At 40.1% G+C, this 24830-nt stretch overlaps 2 protein-coding genes across 3 annotated transcripts in view; one reads left to right on the forward strand and one right to left on the reverse strand.

Annotated features, from left to right (window-relative positions):
• pcxb (pyruvate carboxylase b) overlaps window positions 1–24830 on the reverse strand; it is a 369757-nt gene that overhangs the window by 112759 nt on the left and 232168 nt on the right. The window lies entirely within an intron of this gene.
• The window catches only part of LOC114158024 (leucine-rich repeat and fibronectin type-III domain-containing protein 4), a 52777-nt gene continuing 32954 nt past the window's right edge, over window positions 5008–24830 (forward strand). The window contains exons 1-2 of the mRNA XM_028039333.1: window positions 5008–5714; window positions 6456–7093. The gene's annotated coding sequence lies outside the window, so the exon portion shown is untranslated. The remainder of the gene's footprint in view (window positions 5715–6455; window positions 7094–24830) is intronic.

The following is a 24830-nucleotide window of genomic DNA, read 5'->3' on the forward strand; positions in this document are numbered from 1 at the left end:
TTTTATTTTTATCAGTGGTCGCATGCAGCTTTTATGCAAAGGCGAGCTGCAATCATTTATGCATTGAATGATAAGGCCTTCAGCCCTGTGTATGGTTTAAACATTTATATTGCTTCCTTCACACAGCAGCCTGCATGTTGGTGAAAGTTAAACTCTGCCATATCTGAACTTATCGCTTCAGGTCTTTTAATTATTTAAACAACTACTTGTTTCTCTTTCTGGAAGCAATTAAGGGTTAATTATGCATGCATTTCTCAACGGGACTGCCCAAAACTGCATCGTTATCCCTATTTGTATAATTAACTGCCTGAATTTACCCCCGGCTAAAGTCGAGATCAGAATACTTGGCACCTCTAAATTGAACGGACTGAATTTAGCTATAGAGAGATGTAAAAACATATGATTTTCTTTTATAATCAGGATATTTTAGTGACAAGAGTAGGGAAGGAACCAATTATTAACAACCAAAAACACTGCCTGACCAAAAAACAAAAGGTCACACAATCTAATACTTTGTCAATTTTTGTTCACAGTATCCATTGTGGCTTCTAATTTGTCACAAGATTTATTTCCATCTAGTCTTGCATAAATTTTTCACCAAAATCTTGTAGGGCTGGACAATATAGCCAAAAAATAAACAATAGAAGTGTTTCATATTACTCAATATTGATAATTATTGATTAGTTTTTTGTTTTAAATATCTCAAAATACAGCCAAACTGATAGTGTTACATTTTCTCTTTTATCCACACATTTCACTCCTCGCCAATTTTTCATTTTTAAGCAGCTATGAGGCAAAGTGGTGAAACCTTAAGCTGCTGCTGCGCCAGTTACTCAGTGGGTTGTTGCTAGGTAACCACAACTTACTAAACAGTCTGTTGCTAGGTAACCAAAGAGTGACAGAATTAGTTGTTGCCACCAACCTGGCTTAGATGGCCAATAGGTTGAGCAGTTAAAGCCTTACCTCTGCCTACATCCCCCAGAATGCTGTGTGGTTCTGGATCGGAACTCAGTGAAGTTACAGATATCTATTTTTAGTGATTACGCGTCTCTCACCACATTTACATTGTTGCTGATTTATTGTCTAGACCTAAGATCTTGTATTGATGACGGGAGAGACAGACGGCTGTGCAAAGACGTCTCCAACAAATCAAAAAACTTCCCAATGAGGTCTGAACTCTGGAGGTTGATACATGTGTGAAAATAATGCCTAATGCTCTAATTAGGAATGCACAATATTATCGGCAGGGTATCGTATCGGCCGATATTAGCTGTAAAATGTAATATCGGAGTTTAACCATTCTGTCAAAATAACTCACCAATATGAAAGGCGTTTTTATTTGACAAACCAGTGACAATGATGCCAGCAGCACAGCACAATGTCAAATCTGCACTGTTTGAGTGTTGTCATTGTATTAGAGAGCAAGTATTGAGTAAATTTGACATTAAACATAATAGTTGAAAGTGTTGCATCATTGTCAGCCTCCTTTTTAGCTTTTTCTTTTGGTAGCAGGCTAAATTGACAAAGATAATGCAGTATTTTAATTCACAGTAGAGAAGGACAGTTTCAGTAAGTAGGTAAAGGAAAAAAAACATCAGTATTGGTATCAGTCATCGGACAAATGGGTTTTAGTATATCGGCATATCAGATATCAACCAAAAATCCAATATCATGCATCCCTAGCTCTAGTGAACCAGTCTTTCACAATTTTAGCCCAATGATTGTGATTATCATCCTGGAGTAACCCCAAGTCATCAGGGAAGAAATAATCCATTGATTGAATAACCTGGTCATTTTAATGACCTCAAAGGTCAAAGTTCATAATGTTGCTGAACTTCGACCTGACAAACTGCAATAACCAGATCATAACACTGCTCCCACATTAGACACCGGGTGCATCATCTGCCTCTCTTCTGCCCCTGATGCTCCCATTATCCTGGAAGAGAGTCAATCTGGACTCATCTGATCACATGACCTTTTTCCGTCACTCTGAAGTCCAGTCTTTATGCTCTCTTGTGAATTGTAGCCTTTTTCTCCAGTTAGCGTCAATGATTAGTGGTTTTCTTAAGGCTACCCAGCTGCTCAGTCTCACACACCGTGTGGTAATGCTCTAACTTTCACTGCTGAGAATAGCCTCGAGTTCTACTGTTGTTTTTATTCAATTCGATATTACCGACTGTTTATTTGATCAGATTATGATCATTCAGGATTATTTTATAATAGCATTTCCTCCTCAAAGATGATGTTTTCCCAATTTCCTTCCAGTTTATAATCATTCGTTGGACAGTTCTCAACCCAGTTTTAGTCGATTGTGCATCTCTTTAGATGTTTTCCCTTCTTAAACACACCAATATCGTTTCCACAAACGCAGGATGCATCTTTCCACATCGTTGCTTAATGAGAAGCTAATCATTGCATTATCTTGACAGCTGGAAGACAGTAGTCAATGCAGTAATTATCCAATAGGAAGCTTGAACCTGTTTGCTCGGCTAAATTCAAAGGGCGACCTTTTTTTGGACCATATTATATTTTGTGGAATGACAGCAGAGGAACTTTCTGGAAGGTGTCAGGATCTCTCATGGGGAACGTTTTGCTGACTAGCAGGATGCTTGTTTTCTCTAGGACCAAAACTCATATGAGCAGAAGATAATGGATGTTATGGAGCGTTAAAAAATCTCATTAAAACTAATCACAATGGCTCTGAATCAAAAACAGTAAAACACCTCAGTCCTGCAACGCACTGCTGCATTATTCGTGTGTAAATAAAAAACAAGATCAATTCAGGACGCAGCAATCAGATAAAGCTGACAACATAAAAGTATTGATTAAGGGAAAATATGAAGAACAAAGATACTGTATATCACCTGTCAATAACAGAGGAGCAAAATAAGACAAATTCTCACAAACTTTCTAAGATATGTGTCTCAGGCTTTAGAGTGAAAAAGTTCTGGGACAAAAGAGCCACTGAAGCTCAGGAAGTGAAGTAGATCTTCATCCTGCAGGGCCCCTGGTGGGGAAGTTATTTAATCTATCAAAAGGAACGAATTAAATCAGCACATTACCATTTGAAATTTAAATGTGCTGCAAAGAGTTGAGAAGCCTTGGTTTGAAATGAAGGTCTTGAATCTTTTCAGCAGGATTAGGACCCAAAGCTCAAAAGAATGATAAAAATTTATCAGATCAAAAGTGAAACAAAACCTTTCAGCACCAAAGCAGCTATGCTCACTTCAATCCATTCAACTGAAAATTCAAGGTTTCCAAAGAGTTTTCATATCAATATTTTATGCTTTTGGGAGTTTTACAATTTGTAGTCCATTAAAGAGCTTTTCTTGTGGATCAATGTGAATTCATACCAGACTTCTCTGCATTTGCTAGACTTTAAAAGTTGTAAACAGCTGGCAAGAGAGAACATGAGGTGCTCCACCTGGTAGTTTCTATGCCAGCATAAAAAGGTTTGTTTGCAACATTTATCGGAAGTTAGTGAAGATCTCATGAGGTAAATAGTAAATTTATTCAATTAGGTTTTTTTCTGAACCAATACAGATTCAAAGATCCTCAGTTCAACCAATATTAACTTAGCTTTTAGCTATAGCTTTCCTCTAACGCGGAAAGGAGACCCAGCGTCAGAGGAAATGGTTTTACTTAATTTCAGACATGTTTGAGTTGTTCCCATGATAATACTGAACACATTTGTTTATTTTTTATTATTACTATGCGTTTCAAACACTCAAGTCTAGCATGAGTTCGAACAGTAAATACTTTTGCTCCAAAACTCCTTCAAGCACCAATGAGATTGGAAGCCAATCAAGTCAAATCCCTTTTAGGGGATTTTTGATTCTGCTCAGTCAATAGAATAATTAAGACGACAACTATCCTCAAATTCTTCAACTTAGGATGCAACCAGGTGATCCAACAGGACAACAAACAGACACACTTCATAGGTGGTTCTGGATAAGATAGGGTAGTATTAAGAGAGATGCTTCAAAGAACCGTCTGTACCAGGAACCTGACCGAATTAATGAACTCATGCTTCCATGAAATGAGACAAGAATGAGGATAGAAGCTGGTTGGCAACTGGATGAAGTCTGTTATTGACATGAAACTTGGTAAAGGACATGCAACTAAATATTAGTGGGGATGTATGAGCCACAATTATGACCACGACTGAATAAAAAAAGAATCCACAATAAACCTTTCATACATTAGATTCCTGGTATTCAAGGCAGTTAGAGATAAAAAAAAAAGAAGCATGGGCTTCCTTTATCACCGCTCTTGGGGGTTCCGCCAATCAGCTCCAAAGAAAAAAAAAGGCACAACATGATTGGCTGCTTTGCAAACGTCAGCCAGTATCATGTCAAGCAGCATTGCACCTAGTGAATTCCTGAGCTGAATTTTCTTTCAAATACTTTAAATACGCTCTTTAGAAAAATCTCACAATAGGCAAATCTTCTGCAAATAATCAAGATTATTCAAATACATGAATCTGCAAACAGGAACAGGTCCACTGTATCCAATTCATGTTTTTCTTTTAAATCAGTAAAGTTTTTTATTTTCATACTGATTCATTTCAGCCGTTCATAATGCTCCGACCAAAACTGTCATTCTGCCTGTTGACATCTAAATCTTTAGATGTTTCATCTTTATATTTTTTTTTGTCTAAAACCATAAAAAGTTGTCATGTTAAATTTTTAAATGCATGCTGAAGCTTGTAATTAATGTAAATCCAACTCGTTTCCCCAGTAAAAAGTTGAAATGTTTCCTTCTTTGTGTTACTTTTACATTCCTGCAACGTTTCTGTGCCTCACATGACGTTGAGATCAAATCTTACGTTAAAGGCAAAATGTTAATCTTATTTTCCGCTAACACTTCTTAATTTTGACTTTTATTAATCTAAAGCAACAAAATTATTGTAATTGTGGAATAAATTATCCCAGTAAGGTAATTTGCTCCTCTGCTCCGCAGTCTGTTACTCCGAGCTTCAATTTCTCCTCCTCTGAGTCCAGTTCTTCCTCTCACCTAATCTCTCCTCTTCTTCATGATTCTCTCTCTTTTCTTACACCCTCCCCACCCTTCGTCGCCTCGTCCCAGCGTCCCTCATGCTCCTCATCTTCATGCCTCCCTCTCTTGTGCATTCTTTCAGCTTGGTGCTGCGGAGACGGATCACAAATGCCTTTTCTTTGCTCCGACTTGGGAATAACGCTCTTCTTTGCCACATGAAGATGAAGTCAATCAACAATACGAAGGAAAAACCAAGAGGACAGGAAGACGGATGAAATTATAATGAGGAAGAGTAGGATGAAGTTTTGAAAAAAAACCTGGAGAGGGAGAGCGGAGGTTTGTGATTCGCCTGCGTCCCTGTTATTCTCTCTCTCCGTTCTTCGTCTCCTCCTTCATTCAGTACCTGTTCAGTAGGATTAACATGACTTAAAATTCAATCAGCCCACAGCCTGACGGAAGAGCGTCAGTGCAGGCAGACAGAGCGCTGCTGCAGCTGTCGAGACCGACTGAGGGGAGAGAGCAGCGAGGAGGAGGAGGAGGGGTGTTGGGATAGACAGAGAGAGATAGAGAGAGGGAAAAAACGAAGAAGAGGGGGGAGAGAGAAAGTGAGAGAGAGAGATGGGTGTTTTTCTGCGGAGCTGAGATAGAGCGAGAGGCGCGGAGACGGAGAGATGTGACTGCTCCAGGAGTCACGGAGGAATGATCCAGAAAACAAGGTTAGTAATTCCACCTTTTCATCACAGAAAGCCCGGGAGAGCATGTCAGACAGGGATGGAGGGACGATATTATCGCTTAAATAGCTAAATTGGAATTGCCAAAGAGGAAAGTAAGCAAGCGGGAAACAAATGCATCCCAGATTCCTCAGTTTGGAGCAGAGAAACCGCATGGATGTAACACACTTTGCATAGACGAGATCTTTTTATTTTTTTTAACAGAGCTGGCTTTTGGAAATTGATTGACAGGCAAACAGCGAGGGTGGGAGGCTGTGGGGGACTTTTGAACTGTCTGACATTCATGGAGCTGATCAATAGCTCAGTTGTTTCATTAAGCTGTGTGGGTGTGTGTGTGTGTGTGTGCTGACAGGGAGGAAGAGGCAGCGTGTGTGCAAGAGTATCACTGCATGACTACTTACTGAATGTGGTGGCAGCGACTGTGGAGGTGTGTGAAAGTGTTGCACGACCACGCGTGTGCGTGCACGAAGCCAATGCAGCCCGCTGAGGAGCATTAAGAGGGTCTCGCAGCTATTGATTGTTTCTGACAGACAGGTGAAAGGGAGCGAGAGGAAGGAGAGGCGAGGAAGAGGAGGAGGTGTGACGGGGGTTAGGGAGGGTGAGGTTGAGTTGCATCCTTTGGGATGAGAGAGGGGAGATGGACAGGAGGGGGAAGTTGGGGTGAAAGATGTGACTGCACATCTTGTTTTCAGCATTTTCACACTGTCCATGCGTCTTTTGTTTCAGATTTCTAACGATACGTCTGTCTCGACAATCCCGCTTCCCTCAATTTCCACCCAAGGTCATGAGGAACGACTAAGTCAGAGTCGGGGAGTAAATGTGCATCGCGCCGAGCGGGCAGGAAATCACAGCTGGAAGTGGAGGGGATGAAAGATAAAAGACAAAGAATGAACAGGAATGAAAACCAGGAGAGAAGAAGCAAAGTTGAGCACGGCCAGGAGGAAATCACATCAAGACGCCACAAATCGGATTTTTAGCTAAGTGGATTCTTGGATCTCTTCAAATTTTTGGAATACAGCGCCGGAATCAAGCAAGCAAATCAGGATTTTCCAGGTTTTTCTCAGTCTATAAAAACCTAAGCGGATATCGTGGGATTGGGATTTCTTCAACTCTCTGGTTTCAAGAGGTTGACCTACATCAGCCTTTTCCCTTTTTGCTGTGCGGAGGAGTGAGTGGGACAGGTTTCACCAGTAAAAACACAACCCACCCAGCCCTGGGCTGGCCTCGTATCAGCACAAACACCTGAGGCGAGATCTGTGCTCAACACTGACACACATCCTCATCCACACACACAAAACACACAGACCTAAACCTGGATAACATGTGGAGCTGATTTGGATTATAGAGGCGCACAGACGGAAAAGGTAACGTCAACGGAGCGTCACACACACACAACCTTGAAAAAAGATTCATGCTCTTTCAATTTTTTCACATTTTGTTTTGGATTTCATAAGATTGACCAACATGACATAGTAAATAATTGTGAAATGGAAGAAAAAAGTATAAATCAAATAATTCTGGCATGCACTTGTATCCAGCTCCATTTACTCTGACGCCCCTAAATAAAATCTAGTGGAAAACTTATCAGAAGTCTCCTTATTAAGAAATAGTCATATAACGTGTAATTTAATCTCAGTATGCAAACATCAGAGGTTTGTTAGAAAACATTTGTGAAGAAACAGCATCATGTACACCAGGTCATCTTAGGAACCACATCTTAATGGTTCCCAAGATGTGGGGTGCGCCCCCTGGTGAGGGCGCAGTGCCATCGCAGTAGGGGGGAGGGGCGTAGGAAACACTAGGGATGAAAAAAAACAGTTACACAAAAGTGTTTCACTGAAAAGAAGGTAGTTTGTTTTGTTGCAACCTGAAGTGTGAAATAAACTTCAGTGGAGTATAAAAACAAAATATGTGTATAGGTTTAAGTCTGGTTGAACGATGTGTGTGCCCAGTTGATTTTTTTTTCTTTTTTGGGGGGGATTTTATTGTAACCTATAAATCTTTATAGATTTATAGAAAATCTTTGGGAATCACTGATGTAGACCAAGGAACACATCAGACTGGACGTTGTAGGGACATTTAAAGCTGGTTTAGATTATAAAGTCCACTTCTCAATCAGAAAATGGAAACCGTATGGAGCATTCATACGGTTTTCATGCTGATAAGATGTGAAGTCACATTCATGGCATGAGAAGTTAACTGTAGAGCATTGATTGGGGATGTAGCCAAGAGGCAGTGGAGGAGGTGTAGAGAGCCACAGCTCGGGTTGGAGAATCGGTTGACATGACTACTATAAGGCTAGGCCAGGGGTGGGCTAGACCAGGGGTGGTCCTCGAGGGCTGGTGTCCTGCAACTCTCAGATGTCTCCCTGGTCCAACACACTTAAATCCAACAGCTGAATCACCTCCTAAGTGCAGTCAAGTTCTCCAGAGTCCTGCTAATAACCTCATTATTTGACTGAGGTGTGTTGAAGTAGAGATACATCTAAAAGTTGCGGGAGACTGGCCCTCGAGGTCTGGAGTTGCCCACCCCTGGGCTAGACTCTCACAGCTGGTGAACATGACCCAAATACGGCTTTTTCACCTGGCTGAAAAGCTCAACGTAATATGCGATACTAAATCAGACAAGTGCACAATTGTTTTCAAGTGCCTGCAGTCAAGTTGCATTTAATCCACCTTGTGTTGTTGGCATGAGACATAAGTGTGCTCCAGGACAAGTAAGACGCTATAAATCTGGACATAAACAATGGTTGAAGCTTTCCTCTTTTTATTAGCTTCCTTTATCTTGTGACAATCCTGTCAGCTCCCATTGCTCAACAATAAACTTCTTCTGTTCAAGAGGGTCGCTTTGGGGTCGTAAACCGTTCACACAAGTTTGATTGAATTGATGGTATGATCAAAAAAATTTAAAAAAAGGAAGTCAGAATTGAGCATCAAGACCTGCAGTGTTAATGTAGCCCAAATCTAGAAATGTGTACTTATGGGAAGGGGACCATTTTGGTCATCATGTAAAACACAATCATGTGTTTCACATGTCCCTGTGGTGAAACTTGGTAGTGGCAGCATCATGCTGTTTTGACTGCCAATAGAAAGCGACTCTAAACAGGCAGCCAGACAGCCTAGTCAAATCCAGACTTAAATCCAAGCAAGAATCTCAGACAACACTTGGAGATTGAGGTTCTTAGTTGCTTTGTGTCTAATCTGACTGAACTGAACAGTTTCAGTTTCCAGATGAGCAAAGCTGGTAATAACGCACCATAAAAACACACTCGGCTATAACTGCAGCCAAGGGAGGTCGTCACTATGCATCGCCGTCTTTCCCCTTCACATTTACGTACTGCTTTGTTTATAAATTCTTAATGAAACACATTCTAGTTTTTTTTTTAAGTTGAGGGTGTGTACACTTCTGCCAGGCCCTGCAGAACGACTGAGCACATGTTGGTCCAGCAGATTAAAATCCATATCTGCATGGTTAGTCCTTGTGTGCTGAATCATTAAGTGCATGAATGTGGTGGGCACAGAGGCAAGGGAACCGCTCTGTCTCTCACATAAACACACTCAGGGACTTTGAATAATGAACAGATGTGCATTTGTAGCAGAAGCATAGGAGGCAAACTGAGTGCATGCAGACTGAAGGACGCAGTTTCAAATCTCACATATGGCACAGATGACTGTAAGCTTTCATCACTCCGCTGCGGTTCTGACACCCCTCTTTCTTACCCCACACCATGCTAACACTCAACTGTGTGTCAGCCAGCTGTCCTGTATCGGATTACTCAATAGGCGCGTCTCAGCGTGGCTTTCATCACCTAGGCCTTCATGTAATCTCACCTGGCGCCTTGCATGTATGAAGGCAGCATGGAGGGATGCGGGGCAGAGGAGCGATTGTTGTGCTCTAACCTCCCTTCATTTCAGGCTCTTTACGTAAGCCGCGTCTGCTCACAAACACAGGCAGATTTGGCACACTGACACATGAGATCAGGCTGACTGGATCGGGAGGAGGATAAGCAGGCGATGAGAAAGAAACAGATAGGGACGAAGAGGGAGGGTTGACATGGGAGTGAGGGTTAAGATTGGGTTGATGAAAGGATGGCAGGGCAGGAGTGAGATTTAGTGAATGGAGCTTTGTCACGTGATAAGAAACAATTTAATGGAAGAAACAGAGGGAAAAGGAAAGATTAGGACAAGATACATTAAATAGTTTTTAATGCTAAAATAAAGCTTAAAGGGATAAAAGAAAGGACCAAATGAGATCTGTCCATCACACCATTGGATACATTTAGTTCTAGATGATCTCAAAGTCTGTTAAAAAGCAACGACAGTCACAAGTTGTTAGGAACCAACAGGACGAGGCAGAGAAAATCTGAGCTTTATCTGATAGAAACTGTTTACTATAAATGGATGGATGGATGGATGGATGGGTGGGTGTTACAAAAATCAAAACAGATGAATACAGGATGAAGGGCAGCGGGATGGATGGAGTTCTCTTTCTCATTTTGTCCAGACCTGGTAAATACGCTCCATCGTTTTCCTCTTTCACCCCACTTAGAAACCCAGAACCATTCCCTCCATCTTTGACTCTTGCTTCAAACCTGAGTCTCTGCAGAAGGACTAGCTGAATCTTTTGAAGTGTGACAAAAAGGCCCCTTTGATTTCCATTTACCCAAATCATAATCTTAAAACTGCTCTGTGCTCCTGCGCTAATGAGTGCAGCAAGAAAAGAGAGCAGCAGAGAGACTCCTCTGGTTCAAACGGTAAAGTAAAAGCTCCATAAAAGAACCATTCCTTCAATTATGCTGCAGATGCACCGGGTGGCCTGTTGTTACCAGGGGTGCCCACCTTTCATGGGCTACAGTTGGGGGAAAGCAGCAGATGGGGTGCACACTGTGCAAAGCAGGAGGCCTGCCAACATGAACAGACTGGAAAGTAAAAGAAGAGATGGGCGAAGAAGCAAAATGTATGGGGATAGACAGGATCTGCTGAGAAAAAAAAGACTAAGAGACAAAGCCTGCAATTTCTTTTAGCCTGTAAAGTAAAAAGTTTGGGTCCTTGCCATAGAAAATTGAGGCCAATATTCTGCAGATTCATAAACCCCTCTAGCTCAGAACGCTTCCCGCTCTCACGCACAATGCTTCACAGCACATTCGGAAGCCTAATTATTGTTAATTTATGACTAAAAAGCGAAAAAGAAAGGAGGGACAGTCTGATTAAGCGATCAAAAAAGTGTGGCTGAGCACGATGGCAGCGGACATTCGTGGATAATTACACAAAACCGACCATGGCAGACGGGTGATTAGATGTCGGGGATGATGGACGAGGGCTGTGAAGTGTCAGACACCTTCATGAGTTAAGCAGCTTTCAATCAAGGAGCGAAATGGAGGATATTTGAAGCAATGATATGGGGATGCCTAGCTGGAAGCAAATGGTGGGATGAGAAGCGGCTGGACTCTTGATGGCCACATTTAAAGACAACGAGAAGGGGAAACAAAGGGTAGGGAAGGGTCAAAACAGAAAGACAAGGCTAGAGATGACACCTTAGTGGAGGAATGACAAACAGAAATAAGGGAAGAGAGGAAGTGTAGTGATAATACATCAGTGAGAGAAGACAGAGACATGGATCAATGTTAAATAAGTTAGACCTAAAAATCCATCTGTAATGAGGAAAGGCATTGCAGAAAACAAAGGACAAGGCCAAAGTTTAAAGGAAGTGAAGAACTGAAAGGGAGCAACCAGGAAGCTCCACTGTAAACGGCAGGAAGCAACTAGGATGTGTGTTAACAGAAAGTAAGGGGAAAAAGGATGAAAGGATGAGTAATTAAACTGTTGACAGACTGTTTATGCACAGCGGGCGCTTGATGAGCAGAACAAACCGTAACTACGCAACCGCTGGAGACAGACGGCAGATTGGTTTTAGGGTGGAAGGAGACGTACGAGAGTGAAGAGAAATGGGGGGAGAGCCAAGTGTGAAAGCAAGAGCGAAGCAACGGGGTGTTAGAGGAAGGAAGAGTCGCACAAGAGGAGAGAACGGGTTGAAGGACAACAGGGGGTGGAAAAAGAAATCTAAGATATCTGAAGATTTCTGAAAAGTCCAGATTAGCATATCCTTCAAGAGAATACCTCCTACATGGCTGACCAGAATGCAGGTCAGTTAAAACATTAAAATAATTTGGACTCTGATTCACCTTCAAAGAAGAGAAAACTTGAGTGACTTAGAGACTTCATTCAGTCTCAACTTCTTCAAAATGAAAAATTTAGCTGAATGACTTCAAAAACTCAAGAGAGACTTGATTCTTTTGTTGACCTGTTCTCTAAAAACATGTGAAATGACATGAAATGAAATGTCTTCTCCTGTAACGATTTAAAACTTAAATTTGATTTGTCCTCTGAAAGATCAAAAACTTGACTCTTCAAAGACTAGACCCTAACTCAGTCATTTAAGGTCTATAAAATGGGCTTTATCTTACTTTTACATATTCATAACTTAGATTTTTCTTAATATTTAGACACAAAATATTTACTTGACTCCCCAAGAGAAACTCCAGACACTTTGTAAAGACTTGAACTTGACTCAAACTCTTCTGTTAAAGCTAAAATCTTGACTTGGACTCCCCCTTTTGTGTCTAGCAACTTGACTCAGACTCACCCTCTGAATGTTGAGTCTGAGTCAAGTTTTTAAACTTTAGAAACTAGGAACTTGACTCCAACTTGATCTTTAAAAAATCTGAAGAAACACGAGCTCAATACTTGGATCAATGTCAACATTCAAAGACTCAAAACACATAGACTTCATAAAGATTTAAAACTTGATTCAGACTCACGTTTTAAAGACAAAGCATGACTCAGACTCGCCCTTTAACGACTTGACTAAGACTCGCCTTTTAAAAACCTCAAGTGAGACTTGACAGACGTGACTTTTAAAGGCAAAACTTGACTCAGGCTCACATTAAACACCCAAGAGACGTGACAAGATGTCCCGGATAATTGGCAGCACAAAAACTGATAGTTTCTACAAGACACCTAAACAAAGGAGGGGAGAGTTAATAGCCATGTGTAATGAGACAAATTTAAAGTCATATGCATCTAAAATCTGCACCATACGTCTGGAAGCACATGTGTTCTCCTGCATTATCAACGTCAACAGATGTGGGCTGAAGATGCTCGAGTGAATCACGGTGCTGAATGCAGCGTGGGTGACGACTGTCAGAGCAAACCAGCTTGTACTTCGTTTGCCACACTTACAGTCTGAGTCTCCGTGTTTTCTGCTTGTATCAGCAATGCTGAGCATTTGCATTTTGACGTGCAAAAGTCAACAAGCTCAAGGGAAACCAACAACACCGCAGGCTGGATGAACTGCCGCATTGTTTCGGCATTATTATTGTCACAAATCAAGGAGAGAGCAGCAAGAAAGCGTTCTGCGTCGAGTTGCAGTAAAAGTTGTGATTCATTACGGCGGAGGAAGGCCTCCGATCATACACGTGCGATGGTAACAAGCCTCAGCTGAGAAATCATTTAGCATGTTTTCGATACAGACGCCACAGGCATCCGTTTCCCTCTAAGGATGTTTGTGTTATTCCCAGCTCTTACCGCTGATGTTCCTCATCTCTATACCCCCCTTTGTTTCACAGGGGGATGAAAGCAAATGGATGTGAGCAATATAGGGGGAAAAAAAACAAGAAAAAAGAAGAAAAGCATTAATGAAAGGAGGTATACGTGCACAAGTGTTGTTTGCCCATCTGTAGCATCAATCAATACATCCATCACTACAATTCAAAGGCCTGGCTGGTATGTCATTGACCTACTGTGCTAGATGCAGGCTGCTGATTGGATATTTGTTCTCATGCTCAGGACTTCCCCCTCAGAAAGCCAGGATCCCTGCTGAATCATCAACCTGCGCCTACATACACAAGTGTGGCTGTTGTCAAACGGCGTCCTATCGTGTAAGCCAATCGGGGTCCAGTCTGATTGGCGCAGCAGGGTTTCTGAATAGGCGGAAAATGTTGCACAGAGGTGGCCAGTTAGAGTGTTGCCTCTCAACTCGTGTTTGTTGTTTTTGTCCTCGCCTTGGCCAATGCAAACATTCACAGGTGCACACGAGAAACACATCAACAATCACCCGCTGAAAATATGGCAAGGTGGCAGCAAAAGCTGTTAGAAAAGAGTGAGAAGTGACTAGATAGATTTCAGCGCTAAGATAAAGAAGAGAAAACTGAAAATGAAGAAAAAATATTAGAAAAAAATTTAAGTACCAGATATTTTCCAATAACTTTTTCTGCTTTGCATCTCATCCACTAATGCAGACTGAAAACATTTTCCAAAGTTAAGCATCTTATTAATTTCCACTGGTTTTGCTGCATACCCATTGATGTTATCAGTACAGTTTTCTGCATTTAGCAAATTTCATTTTCCTCAAAATGCCACTAAAAGCTCCAGTCATGACAGATGTTAAAACAATCTACAGATGTTTGGTGGGTTTTGCCAGGTCAATGTGAATATTATCACCATCTACTGGGCTTAGAAAATAGGATTTATGCAGAATTACCATCTGAATTGATTAGTTTTCATCCCAATCAGAGGAAAAACATCAAACTAGTGTAGATGAGGCCTTCATGTTTGTACTGCAGAGATACAGCTTAGATCAAGAAGAAAGTTTGTCTATTTAAAGTTGGTCTATATGCAGGTTTTAATCTTTTTGAACTCTCAGGATCATCTTTGGTTACATCTGGTATATGGGAAGAGCAAACAACCTCAGAAAGACATTAGAAAAAAGATTGAAGGCTTGATTCATTGTTGTAATCAGATCCAACAATGTGATCATTGTTGTAGCACCATTTTATTTCCAGATATGGTGGCATGTAAAACAGAAAAATCCTCATTAAAATTAAATGGTCTTTAAGTCTGATGTATTTTCTTTATCTTGAGGAATTCCTTTGCAAACACATAAGAATCGTCTTAGGACAAAATGTATTAAATACATTCTTTGTAGTTTTATACAGATAATATTCAATTACACTTTAATTGCAGCTTAAACAAAGTTGATCTTCAATGGAAAGAGGCACCAATATTCACAATTCACACAAAAACAACAAGAAAAAAACTCCCAGATTTTTTGGGGGGAGATGCTGTGAACTTCTAGGTGTGCAGTGGTGCGCAGATTTGAAAATATCCGATAATGCCCTCTCAGTTCGCTATGCACATGTACCAGACAAATACAGCCTTATTTTATACATGAACACAAATTAAATATTTATGTGAGGAACTAAGAGCGAAAAGCAACAATCTGGAGAGAACTTTAAAGAGGTACATCAAAACAAAACAGAAGATTCCCAGCCATCTTCCAGTTCCAGTTGGGAATATTCATGTTTCTCATGCAGCTACAGTTGAGGAAGTGGACCGAACCAGAACTTTATGTCAGCTTGCACATCTTTTAACAGCAAATAAAAACATATCTAGATCGCTTGGCACTAAAGTCAAATTAGACAATGTCAAATTAATTTAGACGTCACAGGAGAATCACATGAAGTCCAAAATGTAGCACGGCATAAAAGACGTGGCAACACAGCGATGCGTTCATGTTCCTTCTGATCAGACAGGGCTTTATGGTGCATTCAGGTACATCTGGTACACTGGACCGTCTAATTATCAAAATAACTCTGAAGTTATTTAAACACTTATTATGTTTTTAAAGGTTTGTGTGGCACTAGGGGCCTTTACTTTCAACATTTAAGGACAGGAAATGGACAAAAAGTGTAAATATGAAGAGAATTTAATTTTAAAAGTTCAAATTAAATATCCAGCCAGTTAAATAGTGGCCCATTTGTTTCACTTGATTGGAAAAAACTAAAAATTGAATTTTCATGTATCCGATCAACTACACAACACAGTAAATCCACTGCTGCGGATATTAATATTGCACCACTACTGAATCAAATAATCATTTGTCCACAATTTCTTTGCTGTGCAATCTTTGAAATGCAGTAAAAATGCAGGTTTGAGCTGATTTGATTGGAGAAAAACATCCTCCTCTGATGACTCGCGCGACTGTTCAACCATCGTCCTAATTGTAGCATACAATGAGTGAGACTACTCGAAATCTGAAAAAGTGAACATTCATCTGTAATAAACTACATATTTCAAACTAATGGCTGACTCATGTTCACTCAAAGCCCTAGAAAATGCCACAAGTATGCAGATGGCAGTTCTGAACAGCAATCAATCAACTTGTTCCATACAGTTTCAGCTGATAACGGTTTTATTCTGGGGAGTTAAAATCAATATATCTGGATCGCGGCAGCATCAGCTCAGATGTTAAAGTCTAAGGCAAAAATATATGTAAATGACAGCAATAATGGCAAAAATAGTTTAACAAAATAAGGCTTACACACATCAAAATGACAATCTCTGCAGACACACTATGCAAATTCAAAATTAATCCCCCCCCTCCCTCTTTCCATTTCACAAAATACGGCATCTTCATTAAGAGATGAGCATGTGGCAATAACGAAGACTGTCAGCAATTAATTACAGCCTTTTATTGGCTCCCATCTTAAACCACTGTGCAATTTAATCAGATACAACTATGAGAATGCCATCTGGAGTGAGGAATAAACAAAGCCCAACATTGCTGAGACGCCTCTCAATTTGACAGCCATCAACCAATGAAAAATGACTCCACTACAAGGAGAAAAGGAGGAATCCAGGGTGTATCAGTGTGGCTGGGCCATTTAACACTTTGGTCTGCCGTTTTCTCTCCTATATAGAGGGGGGAACTACGCCTACTGGTCAAACTTTATTCCATTATGTACTGTAGTATCATATTTATTGGCAATTTCTGTTCCAGATCAACACAAAGGATGATGCATAGCTTTATAATTTAGTATGAATGATTAGCTGTGTTTCCATTGCAGATGTGCACAAATCTTAGTCGATATTCTGCTAATGTCAAAAAAAAAACACAATTTCACCATTGCGGTGTGTCCATTAAATAAGAATTGAATTGAATTGTGTGACTTCTGTGATGCGAAAAACGTGTTTCCATAGCAGTTTTGCTAAACATATCTATTTTGATATGGTCAAAAAGCCACCTCACCATAGAGGAAGAAATGATCAAAATACAAGGTTTTTTGAAATTGCCATGTTTGCATTCAGCTAATTTATTTTTGTAATTTCAATTTCTATGGTTAATGAAGACGCAGCTGCTGTGGTGTGCATTTGACCTTTGGAGAAAAAAACCTTTTGGACACATTTCTACCAGTTTCTCACATTTAGACAAATTTTTGCCAACTCTTCTTTGTAAAACATTTCAAACTCAGTCAGATTGGATGGCTAGCTTCTATAACACAAGTCTTGCCACTGATTCTCAATTCCATACTGACCTGGACTTTGACTGGACCAGTTTGTTTTAAACTACTGTAGCTCTGGCTGTATGTTTAGGGTCAACGTTCTGGTTTAGTTTAAACTAATAAGCCACCAACATGTCTCCTTTCAGGATTGTCCTGTATTTTATGTAAAGAAAAAAAAAATCCAATCAGTTTTTCGGCGATTATGACACGCTCCCACTCGGTTTTCTCCTGTGTTACTAAAATAAGAAAGTCACAGTCACCACAGCTGCCAATTCAATTTACCTCCCGGAAAATAGGATCCCCAAAGCTTTGCAGCTTGTGTTCGCTCTCTTCCAACGGGGGAAAATTACAGCGACTCATGAAGGGCGGGATATTCCCTGCCACCCTCATGGAGGTGTTAATAACATTAATAACAGTGTTCAGGAACTGATTTACCTTAGACTGGGAAGAGGGGAACCGTGAAGACGATGCAAACTTTAAATACACTTTGCAACTTGATTGGGGGGAAGCGCCTGAAAAGCGGAGCCATTTGAGGGGTTTAAGCTGCTTATCAGCAGACTGATGAATGCCTGGAGCATTCAAACTAACAAATATGAAGCAACGAGGGAAATCCATCTGAGCTTTTATTATTTAGCTGCAGCTAATTGCTTTGTTGTAGCTGCTAAAGATACTAATTGCAGGAAAATTGGATCTTGATTTGCCTTTTGTTTACATTAACAAGACTTGCTGAATCGTTTGAGATTATGTGGAATCAAGAAAGGGCAAAGATGTGAGTTTTGACTTCAAGTACAAATTTCTACACAGCGCATAGAGGGGGAAAAACAACATGCATGGTTGAGTGCTCAGGAATGTCTTCAGTTTTTCCTCATGGTTCACAGATTCTCGGATAAATCGGAGCACAAGGGTCACGCTGCCTTCTGCTTTTCAGTCCAACGTTTCATACTGCTGTAAAAGAGCTGATGTACTCTCGCCCAAGAAAAAGAAACTTAAGGTAGAAACCAACTTTCATGACTTCACAGTTTGTAACACAGCATTCCAGGTTAATTAAAGACTGCCTTTCTTATCTAAGAAAACCTTAAGAAGGGAAGAAAACTTCAAAGCCTCCACCAGTATTAGGTTTTTACTCCAAACGCAGCATGAAGAGGAAACAAGCTCTTCTTTTAAGAGTTGCCAAGTTCAAAGATTTAAGTCAGAACTTCACTTTAGATAAAGCGCCAGAGACAGAAGTGCCCTAATATCCCACAAACCGACTGATGAAACGCTCTTGTCCTCTCATTTTATGCACATCAGTGGCAAGTAGTTTCATCCAGCTGAAGGAAAATCACCCAAAAACAAAGCTGTCATGGTTTTTAAATGGAGAGGGGACAAATGAGCATCAGCTTTAGAAAATTAGGTCTTTCTGAGCCTTTTTAATGTCTGAAGTGAATCAGGGTTGGAAGAGGCGAGAAAAACAAAAACATTTTAATATTCTGACTCTGCCGTGCTCCAAAAATAGAGACAATTATCGAAATCTTCCAAGTAGGATGGGCTCCAACAGGATTTAGTGAGACAGATTCACACTTGCTCATCGTACACAAACAGAAACAAGCTGGTTGTTGTTGTTGCCTTTTTCTCCTCGCATAAACGGCGCAGAAGGAATTAGCCGAGGATATCAGAATAAAACTGCCTTTGTGGACTCCAGCTGTGGTGACACAGCAGTTTTCACATTCTTAAGTCAATGTTTCTTTTGCCTCAATGACCAACTTTGTCCATTTTTGTGAAAGATGTCAAGGTACAGGCAACTGAGACAAACAGGAAGGCAATTACATTTTTTGCAGCTGTCAAAAAAAAAAAGCTACTCATGCTGCATCACTGTTTACGACTGCATCCAGTAATAACTTATGTTTCCTCCCCTCCTTGAGATACATTCCCCAGAAACCAAGCAGAATGAATTTTCAATGCAGAAATCTTATGTCATGGATTTGTTATGGTCTACATAATCAGGAGGAAGACGGACAGCGATGCGATAAAAAGGTCATTGCTAAAGAAGCAGGCTGTTCACACAAACATATTCATCTGGAATGGACAACATACCTGCTTTAAGTAGTCCTTCTTTAACTTGTCAATATTTATCCAATAAATAAAACTAGACTAAAAGGTTTATTTTCATCTTGTTGCAGTTTGTTTGTGTATCAGGAGGGAAAATGGTTGGTCATGTGCTATTAGTTTAGATATCTGAAGATCAGGAATGGACGGAAGTTTTTTTTAGTGTTGAAAGGAAGTATAAAATATTGGACCAAATTTTGACATCTGTGCTTCCCTAATACTAATGGAAAATTAAGCTGAAGGAAGAAAGTGTCATAAAAGTTAGGTCCAGTGTGAAGTTAATGCAGTCGGTGATGGTTTGGGGTGAAATGTCACTTCATGTTTCCCTCCGATGAAAAGCTGACCTGACCTGAATGCTGCTATCAAACCAACCTGTGCTTCCAGTACACCTCAGCAGAGCCATTGAAGCAAAAGGAGCCCCAACCATGTATTGAGTCCATATACTATGCAGGACATGGACACTGTTCAGCAGGTCAACATTTCAGGAATATAAAAAGTTTTAGTGGTCATATTTAATATCTTAATTTAGAATGAAACTGATTTTTTTCAAACCTTCCTCTTCACATATACCTCTGGACAAACCACTTAAAATGATCAGATTCTTTGATTTTACTCTTTCTGGGTCTGTGTTTGAGTAACATGAACATTATTTTATTCTATGAACTACTGACAACATGTCTCTGAAATTACAAGCAAAAATTTAGTAATTATTTGCAGAAAATGAGAAATGGTCAAAATAACAAAAAGGATGCAGTTCTTTCAGACCTCAAATAAAGCAAAGAAAACAAGTTTATATTAATTTAGAAACAACAATACTAATGTTTTAACTCAGGAAAAGTTGAGAAATCAATATTTGGTGGAATAACCAGAAGGTTCTGTGCAGAGGGCTCTTCATTTTTTCCAGAGCTGTATATTAGAAATGGCCAAAATAACCAAATAGGTTGTGTTGTTTTCTGAATAAATATTCCCATCCCTCAGTATCAAAGGCATAGATCTGCTGTGAAAACGGTCAACAATCAGACAGAAAACCCAGAAAGATTTTCCTCAGAGATCTAAATCTCCCAAGCAAACGATTGGGATGTTTCCAGGCTTTAGGTGAGGTAATACCGAGGCTACAAAGACCTTGAGAATAATTAGATGGATAAGTTGAACAGAGATCCGTCACCCAGGGGAGTGAGCATCAACTCCCGTCATCACTGACCTATTTTAAGTCAAGTGGAAACAAAACCAGATGCAGCCTTGCTTCTCCACTAGGAGTTTGGTTCAAAAGGCCACAAACTTGAAAGAGGACCTTATTTTTCTGCCTCCCTCTTATTTTCCTCCATCAGTATGGCAACACCTTACAAAATCATTTTTAACACAGCTCTTCCTTTCGCTAATCAAATCCACTCTTCCCTCTCACATCCCTCTCTTCCTGACAGTGAAGGATGGCGGCCTTCACCAGTTTATCGCCTTTACATATTTCTCTGCCCATCCGCTTAACGACACACATTCATACCTGCTGACTCTTCATCCCTCACTCCTTCCCCATCTTCCTCAAACTCTTGCATTTCACTCTTCCTCTGCTCTTTACACTAATGGCTTTTTATTTTCCTCCATCTTATGCAATCCCCCACCATTTTTTTTGTGTGTCCCCCTACTCCTTCTCTCCATTTCACGCTGCTAAGCTCTCCTGCATTCGCGCTACGCTTCTATATGAAATTTTTACCCCTTCCTCCTCCTGATACACTCCAGCTGACTAAAGAGGACAATACGGCTAAAGAGCAATAGTATCAAAAGGATGAGTGGGCTTACAGTACACACGACAGATGCAAGAAGAGACTGCGTGGGCGTTCTTTTGTTTCTTGCCTGCAGGGAAGTGTGTGTGTGTCTATGCATCGGCCTCCCTATAATTATGACTGTGTGGGAAGACTGTTTTGGTATGCTCCTGGTTGTTTCAGTATGCAAGTGCTCACCTTATATCCAGGCCCTGCAATATGAGCGAGAGTGAGTTTCTGGAAATCTTGGTGCAGCAGAAGCGCTGCCTCAATATTAGGCAGGCGGAGCTTTTTATTTCAGAATAAAACAATGTGACGCTGAAATCCCATCTCGGCTGAAACACAAAATGGTTTTGTTTCCAAGCAACCAGACGTTGTAACTTTCTAAAAGTAGTTGGATCAGTTCTTTGTGTATTCTGGAAGGTATTTCAAAGGTTTTTGTTGGACTTTGACTGTTTTTGCACATTTCCTTGGACAAATCTTTTGTTATCCATCAAAAGGACAAAACAATAAGTGTAAGGCACAATAAGCCAATCATGCAGCAGCAAGTTGGTGGATGACTGAAGACATCTGGCTGAAGTTCACCTTTAACATCAAAACAAAAAACTGGAAATTAACTTTAAACATTGTGTTTGTGTACGACATGCTGGTCTGAGTGTTTCAGAAGTTGCTGATCTTCTTGGACTACAAAAAATAGAAACTACCCTGTGAGCTGCAGCTTTGTAGACATCAGAAGAGAATAGGCAGACGACTAATTTGAGAGGATGAAAGCTAACAGTAGCTCAAATAACCACTTGTTTCCATCAAAGTATGAGGAATACAATCTGAACACAATGAAATTTGAAGATGATGAGCCACAGCTAGACCAGACCATTTACCACTTTCCTCTGCTACAGACCGCTAACTGAGGCTGAAATTCACACAAATCACAGTGAAAATGTTGTAAAATTCAGACGGCAGGATCAGAGTTTGGAATAAACTGCATTAAAAGCATAGATCCACTGGGAAATGTTTCCTTTCATTGTGGTTGGTTTATAATGGTCATGTTCCCATATTCTGGTGTCTTCCTCGAGTAGGACTATGCACCATGAAACAAACTAAAATCATCTCACAGTTCAGCAAATAAATGTGTTATAAGAAAACTATTCAACTCAGAAAAAGAAGAAGTCTCCCTGACAGGCAAGGGCAAATCATTCCACAACTTCGGCGCGAGTATAGCCCAATCTAAAACTTTCTCTTTGGATTTACTTACATTAGGAATCTGCTGATTGCAGATAAAGCTGCGGTCTACAAAGAGCACCCCTCTCTCCCTCAGCTCCTCCAGACTAGCGGCAGCAGCAATTAGTAAACAGCTGGTGGAACTGCGAGTCTGCTGAGCTCGTCATACTAGCTACTTCTCAGTCTGATGCTCCCAAGAATGGCTATAAACGGCATAAATCGAGTAGCATTGTTGTGACGACGTGCTGAAGGCAGAGTGTCAGGAAGAGCAGGAACTTCTTGAAGAGACAGAAGCCCATATCAGGTGCAAAATTGCAAAATTATGTGTATTTCTCTATTGGTCAACACTGACCTGCCTGTTATGTCTTATAGTTAAATTAAAAAAATATATAATTTTGGTAGCCCTAATCTTGGGTGATTAGGATTAATTAAAACATTAATATCTTGAGATTAGGAACCTTTTATGATGATTAATTCAAATTCTGATGAAAATCTTTAAACATCCAGAGTCCAAACAAAAACTTTGATTCAGGAAGCAAAGAGAAAATGTTGATCGAGACTTCTTTAAAATGTTGCATGAAAATCTATAAACCTGAGGATGATTTCAGACTTCTATGCAGTACTTTATGTAATTGAATTAACCAAAATGCAGTGAAAGATTAACTTATTCGGGATGTTTTGATGTCGGGGGTTTCTCTGGTTTTTTGCGGCGCAGCAACCCACAGCCCAATCAGATCTGTGGATTACTGTGCTCATGATAAGTGGGTTTTGAGAGCTAATACAAATCCCCTTGTTTACAAACACCACAACATTCACTAAGTCGATTTAAGTCGATTATGGGCTAATGGCATTTGTGGATGGGAGACTAACTGCACACACAAGCACACATGCAGTTTATTAACATCATTAATTGTGCTCAACATATTTTGAGGGACTGACATTTATAATGTTCCACGGAGAATTAAAGGCCAACAAGGAAATTAAAGCTACATTAGGCCTTAAATGTGAAATCCAATGAAACTTTCAGGCAAATTAGAGCTTTTAAGTCATGCACGAAGCATCTCTTAATTGCTCCGGTTTGGAATGAGTGTGAAAGAATCCCTGAAAAACACTCAGTGGACATTTATCTTTCTGAACCTATAAGCTGCTACATATTTAGTCGGACTTGGCTGCACAATCAGAGGCCACACCTTCCAGGGGCTGAAATAAAGGTTTGGGTAACGTTAGGTGCAGTAGAGTTGTGCTCCAAATCCTGGGGGGTAGTGAGGAGTTTTTTTCTCTCCTCCAAACCCTTTCACAGCACACATTTTTACATCATGCAGCCCTCTCTGCTCTCCATTCGTCCGTTTCTGGCTCTCTGGAGGCTCAAAGCCTCATGCATGGTGGACTACCTAGAGATTTCTAAAAATAGAAGAGCAAAAAGGAAAAAAAACTGAGGTAGATACAGATATATTGCACAGTTTGAGGAGGTTAAAGCGACTCGGAACGCAACAGAAATTCCCCTTTTTACGGTCGTCTTTGTTCAATTTCTGCTCTCTAACTTCTGAAGTGCATCACAGTCTTTGATTAGCCGTGTCATTTTAATCTTTTCCTGTGAAAAAGAGTAAATCAAGTTTCTAGAGGGCTAATTTAGTGCCTACTACTTCATGAGAGCAAGACTGAGAATTTCTCTAACATCCATGTGTTAGAAGATCATTGCAAATTCCTCAAAACACACAGAGAAATTTTATTTTCTGAAGTAAAAGTAAAATGATGGATTCATTCAGGAAAAAAAAATGTGTAGACAAGTAGCAGGTTGGTTAGTTGATCATTACAAATTAAAGCCAGATGCTGTTCTGGCAAAATTTCGCAGCTGTGCGCTCACAGAAACACGGATCCCTGCACCTTCATGCAGTACAGTGTGTAAGACGAGATTTTATTGATCTCAAGAGGGGAAATTCTTACTGCTGCAGCAGAACAACGAGCACAGCACAGAGGCAGCCAAAGATAAGGGAGAAAAGAAAAGATAAAATCGGAATTAAAAGTTTTATATAACAACCAAGAGCAGTACAGAGGATAGAAAACTGCCAGAAGGAAAAAGGATTTTCAGTGATGTTTCAGATGTGCTGGAAAACTGAAACGGATAACCCCAGATTTGCAGAAGTGTTCAGACAGTGATAAGTTGGAGTCAGTTTATATGAAATCTGATAGCAGGTTTCAAAAATGATAAATGTAGAGAACTACAAGTCTTTGAAAAGTTGCTATAAAATTAAATTATCATGCATGTATAATAGGTTTGGGTGAAATTTGAGAGTTCTTTGGCAACTGTTTAAACTGATTAAACTTGAATTAAATTTACTATTGCATTTAAATTGAACAGAACGTTAGCATTTTGCAAAATTGCAACAACATACTACAGTGTAGTTTACCGTAATTGTATGTGACAAACCAACACAAAGTAGTAAACAGAAAATGATTCACGGTTCAAGAATTACATATTTCCACAGCAGAATGCTGCCACCATCAAGTGTTACCATGGTTATGGTGTATTAAGGGTGCAGAGCACATAGCGTTTGCATGTTGTTCATGAATTACAATTCTCATACGTTTGTTGAGCTTCCTACATTGCTTAAAATACCGCAAACTGTAAGTTAAAATGATTTCATTGTCAAACAGAAGCTAAATTAAGAACTTAGATGTATCTCAGTATTTAGTATGAAAGAT

This window comes from Xiphophorus couchianus, chromosome 14 (genome assembly GCF_001444195.1).
Source record: "Xiphophorus couchianus chromosome 14, X_couchianus-1.0, whole genome shotgun sequence".
NCBI classification, from domain to species: Eukaryota; Metazoa; Chordata; class Actinopteri; order Cyprinodontiformes; family Poeciliidae; genus Xiphophorus; species Xiphophorus couchianus.